This window comes from Hevea brasiliensis, chromosome 10 (assembly GCF_030052815.1).
Source record: "Hevea brasiliensis isolate MT/VB/25A 57/8 chromosome 10, ASM3005281v1, whole genome shotgun sequence".
Classification (NCBI taxonomy): domain Eukaryota; kingdom Viridiplantae; phylum Streptophyta; class Magnoliopsida; order Malpighiales; family Euphorbiaceae; genus Hevea; species Hevea brasiliensis.
In genome coordinates this window covers 34,055,883-34,073,768 of record NC_079502.1, presented here as the reverse complement: position 1 = coordinate 34,073,768, position 17,886 = coordinate 34,055,883, and positions in this window count along the sequence as shown.

Sequence of the window (17,886 nt, the reverse complement as noted above, 5' to 3'; positions counted from 1 at the left end):
CAGACCCCTCTTCTGCTGTCTTTCCCTTCTATTTTGTTCATTGATTCTAACCCTTTCCACTTTTGTTACTGCATCTACCAGTTTAGTAAAATTCGTGATCTCCAATGCTGTGATCATGACTTTGATGTTGTTATTGAGCCCTTTTTCAAACCGTCTGCACCTCTCTACCTCTGTAGGGACTATCTCCCTCCCATATCGGCTCAGTCTAACAAACTCATGCTCATACTCAACCACTGACAATTGTCTCTATCTTAGACTGATAATTTCCCTTCTTTGCTCTTCTAAATACACTTTGCTAACATATTTCTTCCTAAACTCTGTGAGGAAGAATTCCTAGATGATCCATTCAGGTTGCACCTCACTGGTTACTATGTCCCACCACTGATATGCATCATCCTGAAGTAGGGACACAACACCCACCAAGTTCTGCTCGGGGGTGCAGTTTAGCTATTTTAGCACTCAGATGGTTCTATCCAACTAGTTTTCTACGGCCATGGGATCATCCTCCCTCTTCCCAAAGAAGTCCACGGCCCCATGCTTTCGCAGTTTCTCCAAATGAGATTTCTGTGGTACTGGTGGAGGGTGTGGCTGTGGTTGTGGTGGTGGAATTGCCCCCATCATTTGCCGGTAGAATTCGGTCATTTGCTGGAATAGAGCAAACTGAGGTTGGGCAGGTGCCTCATTCTTTGGTGGAGCAGATTCTCCCCCCTTTGATTCACTCTTGGTGGAGCACGACTCTCCACCTCTTCATCAACTGCTCTTTGCGAAGCAGGATCCATATCCTATTCAAGATAAGAAAACAAACAGATCTGCGTCAGTGTCACCTCAACACTTACAAATGCAATGCAATGGTATACACTCTATCTAGGCCCAGAAACGCCTAAACCGATACTCTGATACCACTAAATGTGACACCCCTTACCCGTCTACAGTGTAGCCGAGCAAGTTATGCCACTCAGTGTGCCGGAGCACTAATTCATGTTTCTATTACAATTTATCCCTTTTAATTCATTTATTCTCAATTTTTGATAAATCTGAATTTTTTCACAAATTTTATAGAAAATCCAGCAGAGTACCGGTTGTAGATTGGAAAAACAGTTATTCTGAACCTGTTTAAAAACACTTCCAATATAATTTCCAAATCCAAACTCTATTATACACATTCAAGTCAATCTCAATCTCAAATCACAACACTATTTTTAGAAAATTTTCTTTTCACTTCATTGCTGGAAGCACATTCATAAATATTTCTCAACATAATATACAGAAAATTCCAATAATATGAAATTTCATATATTTACATCATTACATAATTACGAGAATTTATAGTTACAACCCAAAGCTAATACAAAATGCAAAATACAAAATGCTATCCAAAATCCTAATGTCCTACCATATGCAGTGCAGATGTGAGGTGACTCTGGACTCCGGATGCAGCTCTGCAGGCTCACCCTGTCTGATGTCTGCTGGGCTCCCCAGCTAGGTCTCTAGTATTTGCGCGTGGCAAAAGCAATGCGCTAAGCAATTCTGCTTAGTAGTGACAATATAAAATAAAATAAAATAGAATAAAATAATTATGCAGAATGTATGATTTCATTTTTGGGTAGACTTAATTTCTAGTATTATTTGCAGTGTTATTCAATTAAAATTTGGTAAGGTTTATTATCATTGCTCGAGTAACCTACATTAGTCGACTGGATTGGATAAATGGGTAAATTGGCATTGGGTACTAAGTACCTCGGACCATCACACTATCGGTCACATTGTGTCTCCCGGTGTGCAACAGAACAGCTAATAAGATGTAATAATTGTCAGGGTTAAAACCAAAGTATATCAACTCAAATAATATAGCCAAAGGCTATTATGTCATAGAATGGCATGGGAAGCCATGAAACACAGAATGACATGAAGCCATATGCAGTACTGCTAATAGAACCCTATTACACTTTTAAATTTCAAAATTTTTGCAATTCAAGTTTTAGTGTTACTATTCCATTCATTAGTCAACAAAAATGTTGACTTTTGCTTAGGCAATAGGTACATTGGTTTAAATACACCCAACATACCACATTTTTCATTTTAAACTTGTTAGTATTGGTTGCCAATACCATTTCTAAGCTTAATGTTAATTGGGCAGAATTTTCAGTTTTCATGCTTTGTCTTTACTGTTCCATTGGTCATTTTTGCAGTGGGAATTTGGCAAAATGATCAACATAAAAGTTGTTCCTTATTTTGTCTAGTTGAATTTCCTTTTTTGAATCACTCCATTTGGAGATTTTTATCTCAAGTTATGGCCCAAAAACCACAACTGGCCAGATTGAAATTTTGTCCAGAATTTCTGGACTGACCAAATCTACAGTACATGAAACAATGACTGCAACTCACTTTTTGAATATGTTTTGGTCATAATTTGGGTTAGGTTTCTTCATGAAAGTTGTTGGTCTATATCTCAGCTTATTTTTGGTAAAATTTCATGTCAATTGGAACTTTCTATACTATTCATTTGATCATTTTACCTAGGCAGACTGCAGGTCACCCGAATTAGGGCAAACTTTTGGTTAACTTGGTTTGGTTTGATGGGCATGATTTCTTCACCAAAGTTGTGCCATTATGTGTCTAGTTTCATGTCCAATTGGCCTTGCACCAATTGAATATCTACAATTCAAGTTATTGCTGCCCAAACCTACTCGACTCATGTCCAGTCCTGCAGGTCACCAAGGGCAGCCACACCAACCCCAAATCCCACTACACAATTCACTCCATTTTTTATTCAAACAGAACCAAATGGTCACTAATTGACCATTAAAACCTACTTTCATCATCACATGGTCAAGGTCTCATTTTCCACCCCAAACCCTAACTCACACATTACAATTCATGCATTATCAATTCATTTCTTCAATCCACTTACAAGATGCATATTAAGGGCAACCATCATAACCTTTTAACTTCATTAAGCTCATCACAATCAAACCCTAACCATGGCTGCCGAAAATAAGGGATGGCATACAAGTGGTATTTAACAAATTTCCTTTGTAATTTACACTCATTCAAGTCCTTAAACATGTATTCAAAGTAAAAATTAAGGTTAGGTCCTTAAACATGTATTCAAGGTTAGCCTTTAGGGAGTGAAGTTTCTCCACTTGCTAGATTTCTTTCTTTCCTTTTCTTTTTGCTCCCAAAAGAATCTCCAAGTTGTAAGAACACTTTTTTGTGTTTCTAGGTTAGGGTTTTGTGGTGTGGAAGCTGGGGAAAATCAAGCTTTGAAAAGCTTGCAAATGGGTAACTATGGTGGAGGTTCACAGCATGGAAGAGATGAGGAAGAAGAGTTCTGATTTTCTTTTGTTTTCTAGCCCATTTGGTCTTTTTTAAACAAATTTATGTCGTGTGTCAACTTTGGATTAGGTGGGAGAACTTTAATGACATCATTATGATGTCATAAGTCCATTTTCCTTCATTTTCTCTTCATTTCTTGTCTATTTAATTGCAATTAAATTTTTAACAACATTTGTTCATATTTTATGTTATATAAATTATTTATTTAACTGGACAAGTTGGCCAAAAATCATCTCTGAAGACGAAATGACCAAAATGCCCTTCGTTTGGCTTAACGGGCCAAAATTGTTTGTACCGATTGAAAAAATTTTCTAAGCATTTCCTTGGCATTCTAAGGCCATAAGAACCTCAATGACCCTTCTCTGGAGTCCCAAAAATTATTTCATAATTTTTCCCCTTAGTCTAGGGCTCCTATTTGCGAGAACCGCAACTTCTCACTAGGTTACTCATCGCTAGCGCACCGGCTCTTTTAACTTAGTTGTATTTTATTTCTAAAATTTTTCCTAAATTTTTCTTTTTAATATTTGAGTTAATTATGGTTCCTCACTTTAGTTTAAATATTTTTCTAGATGTTCTAGCTGTCCAGACCGACACTGGTCACCGAAACAGTAGAATGTACGGAGTTGCTACAAGGAGGGTGTTACATGATCCATCTCATCTTAAGGATAAGAATGTCGAACTCTCTTCAAACCTTAGATGCAAAAAACTGAGTGATTTTTAATACTACAAAAATACTTTCCTTACTAGGGTAATGCTTAGAGAAGACTTTAATCAACCTTTTAGGAAAGAAAAATTCCTTGCAAGACTTCTAACTCTTTTTGGAGAAAAGGTTAGAAATAAAATCAAAAAAAGCCTTTGGGAACCAAATCCCATATAATTAATTAACCTATGGTGAACTAGTTAGTCTCACCAAAAAAAAAAAGGATTAAAGATTTGTTAGGATTTGAAATTACAAAAACATTTGAAATGGGAAATGAAGAAAACTCGCCAAGAGTTAAGATCTTTCTGCAAACAATTTGAAATAGGAACAAAAAATCATACTCCAAATTGTGGAGGAAGTTGTAGCAGAAATTCTTACAAAAAATATTCTCAAAAATGCAAAACCTCTTCAAAACCAGAAAAGACCCTTACTATAAAAAAATATTCAAAAAAGACTAGTAAACCTAGTCCCAATTCCAAAACAAAATTAAAAAATTTGACTTACTATAAATGTGGTAAAAAATGTCATACTGCAAATTATTGCAAGTTAAATACAAAACTTCATGAGTTGCAATTAGAGGAAGAATTTATTAATAAGGTAACTGCTCTTCTAGTTGAAACTGAAAGTGAGTCCAATTCTTTTAAATTCTTAGAGAATGAAGAAGGATTACAAATTGATGAATTAATTACAAGTTCATCATCCAGTTCAGATTCTGAAACAGAAAAAGAACTGTTTATAAAACCCAAATTAAAAATCAATGTCCTTTCAAAAGATCAAAAGTTACTCTTAGAAATTCTTACCCAAGTTGAAGATCCTCAATTACAAAAAGAATTTTTGGGAAAACTTTTAAAATCTTTTGATGAAAAACCAGTACAAAACCCTTCTATTGTACCTTTTGTGGGAAAAAATCCATATGATCTCACAACCATTTTAGATAGAAAGAAAACTTTAAAACAATCAATTATTTTAGTCCAAAGCCTTCAAGAAGAGGTAAAAGCCATCAAAATTAAGCTTGAACACCTTAAAAGAAAGACAGGCACAGGACTCAGAAACAATTCAAAACTTACTTTCAAAACAAACAAATAAAGAACTCGAAGAAGATGAAGAAGATAACTTGGAAATTCAAAATCTTGAAAAACCTACAAAAGATTTTCTCTTCATTCTCAATGAAATTTCTTCGAGAAAATATTTGATTAGGATTTCGATAGATTTTTCAAAAGACTTCATAATCGATACAATTACCTTATTTGAGACAGGTTCAGATTTGAACCGTATTAAAAGAGGTATTGTTCCAAAGAAATTCCAAGAAAAATTATTGAAAAACTTTCAGCTGCAAATAATTCTAAAATCAAAATTAATTACAAAATAGAGGCCTCAATAGCTAATTCAAATTTTCTTATGAAAACTTCATTTGTTCTAATAAAAGATATAAGTCATAGTGTTATCCTAGGGACACCATTCATCAATTTGATAAATCCCTACAGAGTAAACTATGATAGCATTTCTTTTAGAATAAGAAATCAAAATCTTGTTTTTCCTTTTATTGAAAAACCCAAAAAAAAAGAATTTGAATATCATAAAGGCTTATTCTGTTTTTGATAATGAAATAAATATTTTGAAACAGGAAACAAGACAGTATTTACAAAAAGATATTTCTTTACAAAACAAGCTTATTTTCGAAAATCAAATTTTTTATTACTTCTTATCATAAACTAACCCTTGTGAGTTTTTGTAGATGGCAGAATCATCAAACAACGGTGATTTAGTCCACTTTGGACTAATAGTCCTTTTCAAAACTCCTACTCAAAAGTTCAGAATTAATGTAGCCAAAACTGTATATATTCCCATAGAAAGGCACCAATGTTTATTAGATAATCTTTGGGCTTTAATACAAAACAAAAGGTTGGGAGTAACAGCTTTCAATGCACTTTGTATTAAGTTCGAAGAAGCTAATGAATATGTGGCTGACCTTCTTAGCAGAATTAAATATCATGAGAATTATATCATGGTAGTTCAATCATTCATTGAGTTTTTACAAAACCAAATTTTATACAAAACTCATACATCCAGAATTAGTTCATCAGAACCATGCACTTCTAACTAAAATCATTGCCTTGAATTATAAAAATAGGTAACTGAAGGCCTAGGATCCCCACTAGATTCTAGTGTAAAATTTCAAAAGCAAAGGATTGAAGGCCTAGGATCCCCACTGGATTCTAGTGTAAAATTACCATTAGCCCCACTGGTCAATGTGAAAAATTATCACCATAGTGAGGTTCTTTTTACTTCACTTGGTGCCAATAGGTCCTTAGAATATTTTCAAACCCGTTGTATTTCAAAGAAATTTAGGCAACAAGTTCTCAATGGTCTTCCTCAAGAGATTCGTGAGAAGATCTTACAAAATATCATCCAATCCAGAACCAGCGAACAGCTGGATTTTTTCCAAAAATGTCTTAATTTTACAAAAAAAATCAGCAGAATCACAACGGATGGTCATGGGAATGGGAGTTCTATTTGAAACCTTATTTTCATTGCACTCAGAAACATTATAACAGAATTCCTCTCGCCTATCCAGATTGTGAACACAGCTTAGATTTCAACATCTCTCACTTCAAAGCAGCATAGATATCTAGAACCCGATATCTAGACCCAAGACAACTATTCAAGTGGGGAATGTTAGTTGGAGTCCGAGTTATAAAATCTGATTGTGAAGGGATAAGATTTTTGGGAAACCGAGTCCTCCAAGAAGTCAGAAGGCTATTGTTTTCCCAAAAACCTGTCATCTATAAATCATTTCAACACCTCTAGAAGTATTAGCAAATGGAGAGTTACAATAAGCGATTCATTGCTTCTACCTGGATACAAAACTTCCTCCTCTCTATCATCTTCTAGATTGGCCATGCAATCATGAAGATCATTTTGTCCAAATCAACAAATGGCGAGCAAAGACAGTCATCGATAATTGGCAAAAATACTTATATCTAGTGTATATACTAGTCCATATGGGTACATATTCTCGGATATTTATTCACTATAAACATTTTCCAAGTCCAGAACCCTTTCATATTGAAATACAGCATGAAAAATACATGATTCAATATGAAAGCTATTATGACTTACCGTCTGTCTCGTCAGAAGACGAAATGAGTGAGGATGAAGAAACATGGCATAATTATAAAACATGATGGAAGGATGACAGGAGTAGTCCCAGCTCCACTCCAATCATTTAAAAAAAAAATTTAAGACCGGGAAAAGAAATTTATGGCGGCAAAATTATCCATTTAACTTTTATATTCTGCTCTTGTAATTATTTTTGCACTTTTACTTTTCTTTCTTTCAAAACCTAACAGGACATTGTTTACTTTTACTGTTCACATGTGAAAATAATAGAAAGAACTGTTCAAGTACTGTTCACTTGACAGGAAGAACTATTCAAAACACTGTTCACACTTGAAGATGTCAAGTGGCAGACACTGTTCAAATATTTAAAAAATTACAAACCTGCCCCTAGTCACTTCTATATAAGGAGATACCCATTTAAGGCAAATTCTATCTTCCAATCTTCCAATTCCATTTCTCTCTCTGGCATATAAGAAACCAAGAGAATCCAAAGAAGGTCTTGGAGGGAAGATCACCCAAAGGCAAGCAAAGAGCAAGAAGGTTGATTCACTTCCCGTCTTACCCTACCTCAACCTCACTTACAAAACCTTATAACTTCCTTGTAGTAGATTTTAGGAAGCTCATGTGCTGAACAACCTTTGTACGTCCTACCTGGAATTACATCTCCAAAACTTCTGTACAAAACTTACAAAATTTACAAAGTTTTGAAGTAAGTTCTTCAATTCTTCTTACAAAATTAAAAATCTCTTTTGCATGCATATGGCTGGTTTAACTGCCTAATCTGCATAAATATATGTATATATATATTCATAACAGACACGCTCTGCCGCCTATTTAGTATATATATATATATATATATATATATATATATATATATATATATATATATATATATATATATTTCATATTTAAATTTCATTTATATATATTTCATATTTAAATTTCATTTCTGAAGATTTCCTGTCTTTCTTGTACATTTTGTTTATTTCTTTAATTGCTTATATTTTTTTCAATATTTAGAGAGTAGTTTCTGTAGGAATGGAAGCATGGTTGGCATGGTCAAAGTCTTATAAAATTCTTTATAGACAAATTGTTAACTTGAACTCAAAGGTCCTATATTGGCATGGTCCTCAATTAGGTCAATGGCTTTGACCATAAATTATGACCTTATACATTTATAATTTGAGGAAGTTGTTTAAAACAAAGTTTTAGGTTTCTTTCTTAGCTTTTCAGATTGGTATGGCTCATTAAAATTGGACACTTCTTGTGGGAGATATGCTTATTTGAATTTTTTGGATTTTACGGTCAAATGTGCCAATTCCAGATTTAGTGTGCCAAATTAATCAAGTTAATTAACCTAGTTCCCTTGATTTTTGGGTTTTGGTCAAATTACCAATATTGTAGATCTATGTCTTATTGAAATTTTGGGACTGATTTCATGTCATTTGGAGTTCTATGGACCAAGTTATGGTTATTTTACTATTGCTAGTCAAGTTGCACTTATATTGTAAAGTTTAGGTCATTTTTAGGTTAAATTCAATTAGGCCAGTTTTTGTAACCCAACTTTGGCGATCATTTTGACTTGGTAATTGGAATTTCTGGGCTTGGTGGTCTTCACCAAAGTTGTAGCCCTATGTCTAAGCTTTCCAACGGTATAAATTTTAGGTCATTTGGACTAGTTTTGAGTGAGTTATGGCCAAAAGACTAATTACTATTCATATAGTTAAATTCTGGGTTCACATTTTAGGCAATCCAGATTTGGTCACTTTTTATTTCATTTTCTAGGTAGAATTTTGGCATGACCTCTACATGAAAATTGGTCTATTATAGGTCCTATTTCACCTCTAATTGGCCTCATACCAATTGGGATCACACATTTCCATTTAGAACCTAAAATGCATACTGTTTTCAATAAGCATAACCTACATTGTAACTTTGCACTTCTAATAGACATCATGTACTTTGCAATTTGGTCAATTGTCCAATCACAACAAAATTGATCAATATCCAGCAATAACTTAATTGTTCTGTATCCAGCAACACTCAATTGATCAAATCAATGTCCATTAACAATTCAATTCAAGTAAATATCTATCACACCAATTAAATCAATATCCAACCACAATTTTAACTCTCCAAACCTAATTCAACTAATCAAAATTAATAATATACATACCATTGCTCATTAATCAACATTAAATATTCATGAAAATAAGGCCTTCCTAAGCACATTAAGGCTACCCAAATTGGCACATATGCTTCAACTTCCATATTGACTTCATAACCTTACTTCAAATACACAATTCAATCATACACATGCTAATTAAACTCTTATACATTTAAGCACTTTAATCAACACCTCAAATTACCATTTACATGAAGAAATAATTCATACTCCCATGGACATGAGGGTTGCCAAATTGGAGACTTGTCAACACTCAATAATTTCTTCAAATTCTTTCATATTCCTACTCACCATAACCTTAATTACAAGTTTAATGAAGCAAGTAAGGAAAATAAGCACTTACCTCTTTTAAAGCTTGTCCAAAACTTCACCAAAATCTTTCTTTCTTGCTCCCTATCTCTTTCCCAAGCTGTATGGACCAACTTTAGTGAAGGATAATGGAAGAAAATTGGCTTGGATCATGGAGAGAGAAAGCTTGGCCATGGACGGCCATGGATGAATTTGAATGGGAAATGGAATTCGGCCAAATGAAAATGTGAGGAAGAAGAAGGTGAAAGTGGAGAAATCTGTCCACTTTGGGGTTTATATAGGTCTATTAAATAATACTTAGTGGAGCACTAATGATAACTAAAAGATTAATTAATCCAAGATTCCTAAAATTGCAATTATGCCCTGAATCTTTTACTATTTACATTATATATCCAATTTCTTATTTTCATGGCATTTTCAAAATTTAATACCACTTATTTCTTATAGACATTTAGGTCAAAAGTCCACTCTAGGTGTCAAATGACCAAAATGCCCCTCTTCGGGTTGTATTTTCCATTTTTCGGTAACATCGATTTTTGTTGGTTTCTTGAATTTTTCATTTTTCTTTGTACTAATTATTTAATTTTCTTTGACATTTCTAATGTCAATTATACTTCAATAAGTCTTTAATTATGTCTCAAAACTTAATTCCAAGGTTTCCCCGCGATCCCGGGGTCAGCTATTGCCTGCACCGTAACTTCTCGGTGCGGTCACCCATCGCTTCGGTGTCGGCTCGTTTAACTTAGTTTCACTTTCTCTCTTTATTTTTCTTTAATTTTTTTTGTATTTTCTTTTTATTTATTTCATCATTTTATGCCTGTTTATTATCACTGAAGTGTGATTCTAGACATCCTAACTTGTTCGGACTGACATTAGGTCACCGGAGTAGTTAAATGTACAGACTATGTAAAGTGAGAGCGTTACAAGTTATTTCTGACTCCTCACTCTAGTCTAAATATTTTTTCAGATGTTCTAGCTGTCCGGACCAACACCGGTCATCGGAACAGTAGAAGGTATGGAATTGCTACAGTGAGGGTGTTACATTAATCTCCATTAACTAATTTCTCACAATTAAATCCATATTTCAACACTTTAAATATAAATTTAACTTGTACTATATGTCCAATAACCTAGATTTGGTTTTAAGCCATGCTAGGGACTTTGCAATCTCATTGCAAACCAAACCTATTTAATTAACCAATTAAACTCTTTAATTAATCAATTAAATCACATTTAACTTGGTGATTAACTTGTGTATGTGTGTGACTCACTAGGCTCATTACTAATTAGCAATGAGATATGATATCAACTCTTAATATCATCAGAACTCTTTCTTACCATAAATGATTTCTCTAAATCATTTTAGACATCTCATAGACCATGGTTGACACCTAGTATAGCGTGCTATGACTACCCAATCAATAATAAGGAATACCTTAAATGAACCTATAATCATATGTTACCATGTACTAGAATCTCTCTGTTACAAAATCCCAATTTGAGCTAGAGTCATGGCTAATGTCAAACCCCATTTGCTATGAACATTATTTTCTCTTTTAATTCCAGTTCTTGATTAATTAGATTTTCTTGTTAGAAACTCTTTTCTAACTAAATCTGTCTGTCCTGGCCAGGAACTTGAAACATCAAAAACAACTAAATGAATATAGGATTTTATCCCTATTTACTTAGGGTAACAGATTCCATCTTGATCAACACCTATCTCCATATATAACTAGTAGGAGCCAACACATATCCATATACCCATACATAGTATAAGTATGAAAGCAGTATCAAACTCAAACCACCTATATACAAGGTAACTGTGTTATCTCATATCTAAAGATTATATGCACTGATATGATATATGACAATGCATTGACAAGAGTAAACTCCATGTGCTTGTCATATGCGTCACTGGTTCGGCCTACTTATCATGTATAAGTGCCTATCATGTTTATTATATGGCATGAGACTCACCATTCTATCTTATTTATATCTCATATAAATACCTTAGGAACAAACATGAATACAATTTTTCTGGATAAGTCATGTCCTGTGAAGTATCCTCAATTGTGAATCAATTTATGATACTTTGTGCTAGAAATACTGTCACTCATATTCTTAAAAACTTAAGAATAGAATTTCTAACAAAATATTAATAGACCTTTTCTATTACACATAAATACATTATGTAAACGGAAAGTGAAATTGCCTTTTATTAATAAAACATGTACAAGATACATACTAAATGATATACTCTAGGGCATACTACTAACAATCTCTCACTAGCACTAGAGCCATTCATTACAATATCTTAGACCCTTCTTCTCAAGATGTCGGTCTAACTAAGCTTGTGACATAGGCTTAGTGAATGGATCAGCTGAATTTTCGAGGGCACAAAAATGTATAGAGGGCTAAAGGAGCATTACTGGTGGATGGGTATGAAGAGAAATGTGGCAGAGTTTGTATCCAAATGCCTAACTTGTCAGCAAGTGAAGGTAGAGCATCAAGTACCCACTGGGTTGTTACATCCACTACCAGTACCAGAATGGAAATGGGAAAGAATAACAATGGATTTTGTGATGGGACTTTCGAGGACACAGAAGAGTCATGATGCAGTATGGGTCATTGTCGACAGACTGACTAAGTCTGCACATTTTCTGCCAGTCCGGATGGACTACAGTTTAGAAAGATTGGCCAAGTTATACATCGATGAGATTGTGAAACTGCAAGGAGTGCCAGTATCCATCGTATCAGACAGAGATCCTAGGTTCACTTCTAGATTCTGGGGTAGTCTTCAGAGAGCCCTAGGAACTAGATTGAACTTTAGTACTGCATTCCACCCACAAACAGATGGCCAGTCTGAGAGGGTAATTCAGATCTTGGAGGACATGCTACGGGCTTGTGTGATTAAGTTTGAGGGTAGTTGGGATACACACTTGCCTTTGATTGAGTTTGCTTACAACAACAGCTACCAATCAAGCATTGGGATGCCTCCATATGAAGCTTTGTATGGCAGAAAATGTAGAAACCCATTGTGTTGGGATGACATGGGTGAAAGAAAGATAATTGGACCCGAAATTGTTCAGCAGACTGAGGAGAAGATTAGGGTGATCAGAGATCGACTTAAGACTGCATCAGACCGTCAGAAGTCCTACATTGATCTGAAAAGAAGGGATATTGAGTATGCAGTGGGTGAGAAAGTTTTCCTCAAAGTTTCTCCTTGGAAGAGAATCATGAGATTCGACAGAAAGGGGAAACTAAGTCCTCGTTTCATTGGGTCATATGAGGTTCTGGAAAGAGTGGGTCCTTTAGCATATCGTTTGGCACTACCTCCAGAGTTGGAGAAGATACATAATGTCTTTCATGTGTCTATGTTGAGGAGGTATCGATCAGACCCATCTCATGTACTACCAGTAGAAGAAATTGAAGTGAATCCAGACCTCACCTATGAAGAAAAACCCATAGAGATTCTGGCTTATGAGGTGAAGCAGCTACGAAACAAGCAAATACCGTTAGTAAAAGTGCTGTGGAACCATCATTCGGGCTAGGAGGCTACTTGGGAACGAGAAGAGGACATGAGGAGACAGCACCCACAGCTGTTCATAGATTAATACCAGGTAAAATTTCGAGACAATTTATTTTAAGGGAGAGAGAATTGTAACACCCCCATTTGTAAAGCCTAGTATATTTCATTGTTCCAGTGACCGGTGTCGGTCCGGACAATTAAGGGGATTAGAACCACATCTAAGACAACTAGAGAAGCCATAAACAAAAATAATTAGTAATGTTCAATTAGTTAAGTATAAATAAGAAAAACATAACATAAGAAGTTAAACGAGCCGAGAGTCACAGTGATGGGTGACCTTCTCGGGAACGACTGTGAAGTTTTAAACTCAAATTTCGAACCATAAAATGTGACGCCGTGGTCCTTAGGACCCAAATAAACACAGTGGAAAGGAGAAAATCACGAAAAAGAACTGTTAAGCCAGCCAAATAATTAGGTCAGGGAGCCGGAAGAAATATGGAATTAATTGCAAACCAGGATGAACCGGCGAGGGGCAATTTGGTCAATTGACCCCGAGAGCTGACTCCTGACCTAACTGTCAAATAAAATCAGAGAAAAGAAAACTTCGGGATCGAGAATTAAATTAAAGAACTAATAGAAAAATAAATAGAAAAAAAAAAGAGAAAATAGAAAAGTCAAAAGGAGATGACATCATGCATGACCTCATGCATGATGCCATAAAGAATAAAATTAATTTATTTACTTATTTAGATTTTTGGTCTTCCTAAAAAGATAAAAGACAAAAGAAAAGAAAAGAAAAAAAAAAATTTAAAAGCCTCATCTTCCTCAAAGTGTCGCTCCCATCCTTCTCTCTCCCTCACCATTGCAAATCTCATTTAAAGCTTGCTTCAAGCTTTGAAACCATCATTAAACCCCAAATCCTCCCATACTTGCTTCACAAAAACTTGATTTAATCACTTGAGAAGAAGATTGGTCATCAAAGAATTGAAGAAAATTGAGAGGAAATGAAAGTTCAAAGACACCTAACAAGGTTAGTAATGCAAACTTCAAGTTTTTAATTTAATTAGTGTATGTATAGCATCAAGAACATAGAAACAAACTTAAAATGAAAAGAAAAATTGGTTAAGGGACTAAACTGATTTTCGGGCAGCTTGGTTATGAGGATGATTTGCATGAATTGAATGGTTTGAAAGGGGTATATAAACCTTAGTTAGTTGAATGATTATGGTTAAAGGCATGGAATCAAGTAAATGCAAAAATTAGTGTGAATTAGGGTTTGGACATTAGGGTTTAGGGACAAAAAATGTGAAGAAGTGCTAAATGATGTCTTTTACATAGTTTAAGGAGAGAAATGGTCATTTGTGACCTAATTAAGTGTGTTAGAAGTGTTTGAATCAAAGCCAAATTCAGATTGGGTATGCACCATGACCAAAAGTCAATTTTGAGGGACCAAAAATGGAATTTTACAAGTCCAGTTGGTATGAGACCAATTGGGGATGAAAATAGACACTAAATGACACAATTTTCATTTAGGAAGCATGCCCAAAAAGTGACCAAAACCTAATGAACAAATTGACCAAAGTTGGAAAATTACAGGCTGCCTCTGTACAAACTGACCAAATGAACAATATTTGTTCATTTGGTCATAACTCGAGCTATACAGGTCAAAATGACGTAAAATTTTACCAATGGTTAGATGAGATGTAGACCTAAAACTTTCATGAAGAACAAAAACCCAAATTATGCCATTAACTCAATCAAATTACTGAACAAATTTGAACGACTGAATCTGCAGAACTGCAGATTTGCCATATGAACAGTAAAGTTTCAATGGCTATAACTCTCTCTAGAAAACTCCGATTTAGGTGATTCTTGAACCGATGGAAACCTAAGACATAGTAGAACATTTCATATGAAGAAAATTAGACCAAATTATGGACTTAACTTGATCAAATTGCTGAACGAAATTGGATCAATAAATCTGCAAAATCAAATTCTGCAGCATGAACAATAACCGTAATTTGAGTATAACTTGAGCTAAAAAACTCCAATTGGAGTGATTCAAAAAGGAGAGTAAACTAAAGACAATAAGGAACATTTTCTATGCAGAAAATTTTGTCAAATTCCAACAGAAAAGTGAGCAATGGAATAGTGCAATCTTAGATACCAAAAACTGAAAATTGACAATTTTACCTAAAAGACTTAAGTGTTGAGAAAATGACCAAAACCAACAAGTTTGGTGACCAAAATGTGGTATGCGGGTAAGTTGGAATTCCCATACCTATTAAGCCTTAGAAAGTCAATAATTTGACTTGAATAATGTAGTGAATAGTAACCCAAAACACAAAATTTTAAGAACGTCGAGTTTAACACGTTAGAACTAGGTAAAAGTGAAGTTAAATTTATTTTTGGATTTATGCCAAGTTATGGTACTGAAACACTGTGAAATTGTGTGTTTCAGTGAAAAAGAATACCGGGACAGAACCCGAGGAGTCGAGTCAAGGCCAACAGGCGACTCGTTTGAGGTTTTTGCACAACGTATACTTTTTATAATCAATCATCTTTTGCATACTGTTTTGAATAATGTGAAATATTGGATTATGGCATTCTTATGATGTTTGATCTAAATTGTTGAAAGTTATTATGTATATTTGAAATAACAATGTTTAGCAAATTGTTAAGATAAGTTTTGAAATCACAGTGTCATGACCATATATTTGAACACCTCACTAGCACGACTAGTGGGGGTAATTAGTTTCGAATTTTGATTCTTTCTCTGGAGAAGTGTTGAGGTGTGCCAGTAGAAGAGGATGTGAATGGATATCCATATATTTGAGCTAGCTAGCCTTGTGATGTGATTTCTCTTTAGCCTCTGGCTATTGAGATTCTATTTGTTTCGAATGGCTTGATCTAACTGTGGGTTTTATGAAATGTGTTTTGATACTTTGAAATGAACTTGGTTTGCATTAAAATCTCATAATTCATATTTTGTGTTTAATGCTCATGTTTAGTCAAATTTTTGAATAATTGTGATTTATATTTTGCATAAAGATTATTTTAGTATGTTGTGCACCACTGAGTCCTAGTACTCAGCGATAACTTCTATTGCTGTCGCAGATAGAGAGACTAGAGGAGCAGCAGACTGAGCTGCTAAGGATTAAAGATCATTCAGCTTGAAGTTATTGGGTATAATTTATACCCTAATTGTGAATATTTCTTTTGATGTATGTATTGCATATAAAAGTATGGACATGTAAATAGGTCTTGAGCAGCTTGTACAAAATTTGTATAAAGTTTGTAATAAAGTTTAGTTTGTATTTCTTTTGATGTAAATTTTGTAAGGATGTATATAAATTGTTTTGTCTCTAATGAAATGATTGTGGAGTTGTTGAAATGGATTGAGTTTGATTGTGAAGTTGAAGTAGTTGTTGAGAAAAATTTTTAGAAGTGCTTTTTACAGGTATTTAAAGAACTGGTTTCTCAAAATACAGACAGAACTCTGTCAAAATTTTTATAAAATTTACGGAAAAATAAAATAGACCAAAAATATTAACTAGATTTACTTTTAATCATATGTTTTAAATACCTATTAGAAAATGCTCACCACTTGTCAAAAGTAAGAAAATTGTTTTAAAATCCCTTGTAGGGCACTTAATGAGTTATCGGTAGGTGAAGTTCGGTATTTCATTAGGTATTCTACGGGATCATGTTATGCCTTACAGAGGGGTAAGGTGTGACATGCTTAAGACTCGGTTTTCTTCCATGCCATATCTCATAAGGTGTGAAAGAAACTGATTTTGGTGGAATCCTATTCAGAATATGCAAAGTTAATTCTAATGCAAATCCCCAAAAGGAGATTGGCATATCAGTATAGCTCATCATACTGTGTACCATATCTAATAGGGTACAATTTCTTCTTTCAGATACATCATTCAACGGTGACATTCCTGGAGGAGTCAGCTGAGAAACAATGCCATGCTCTTTCAAATATTCATCAAATTCAGTACTTAAGTATTTACCTCCACGATCTGATCGAAAAGTTCTAATACTTTTTCCTGTTTGATTTTCTACTTCAGATTTAAATTCTTTGAACTTTTCAAATGATTCATATTTGTATTTCATCAAATACAAATACCCAAACCTTGATTTATCATCAGTAAAGGTAATAAAGTAATAAAAACTGCCTCTAGCCATTTCTTTAAATGGACCACATACATCACTATGTATTAGCTCGAAAATATTTTCAACTCTTAGTCCTTGTCCAACAAAGGGTGATCTAGTAATTTTGCCCTGAAGGTAGGATTCACAAGTTGGATTAGATTCAAAACCCAATGAGGATAAAATCCCCATTTTCTCTAGTTTTGTAATCTTATTTTCTGCAATATGACCTAATTTTAAGTGCCAAAGATATTTTAAACTTGAGTTGATTTTCATCATGGCATTACATTCATTTAGATTGCCATACTCTAGGCAGTTGTTCTTCCAATGCCCATCCTTCTGACAGTGGAAACACTTTCCCTTGCCTTTGTCAGCTTTGATCTTGCCCTTCTATTTGGCTATCTTCTTGGAAGGTCCAGGAATTTTAGGTTTCTTATTCTTATTGCCCTTCTTCTCTTTGGGCTTTCCAGCAGAAGAAGAAGATACAATCAAAACTACCTCTTTTCTTTTATTGCCCGGCATATTCTTTTGGGCAATAACCAGCATGTT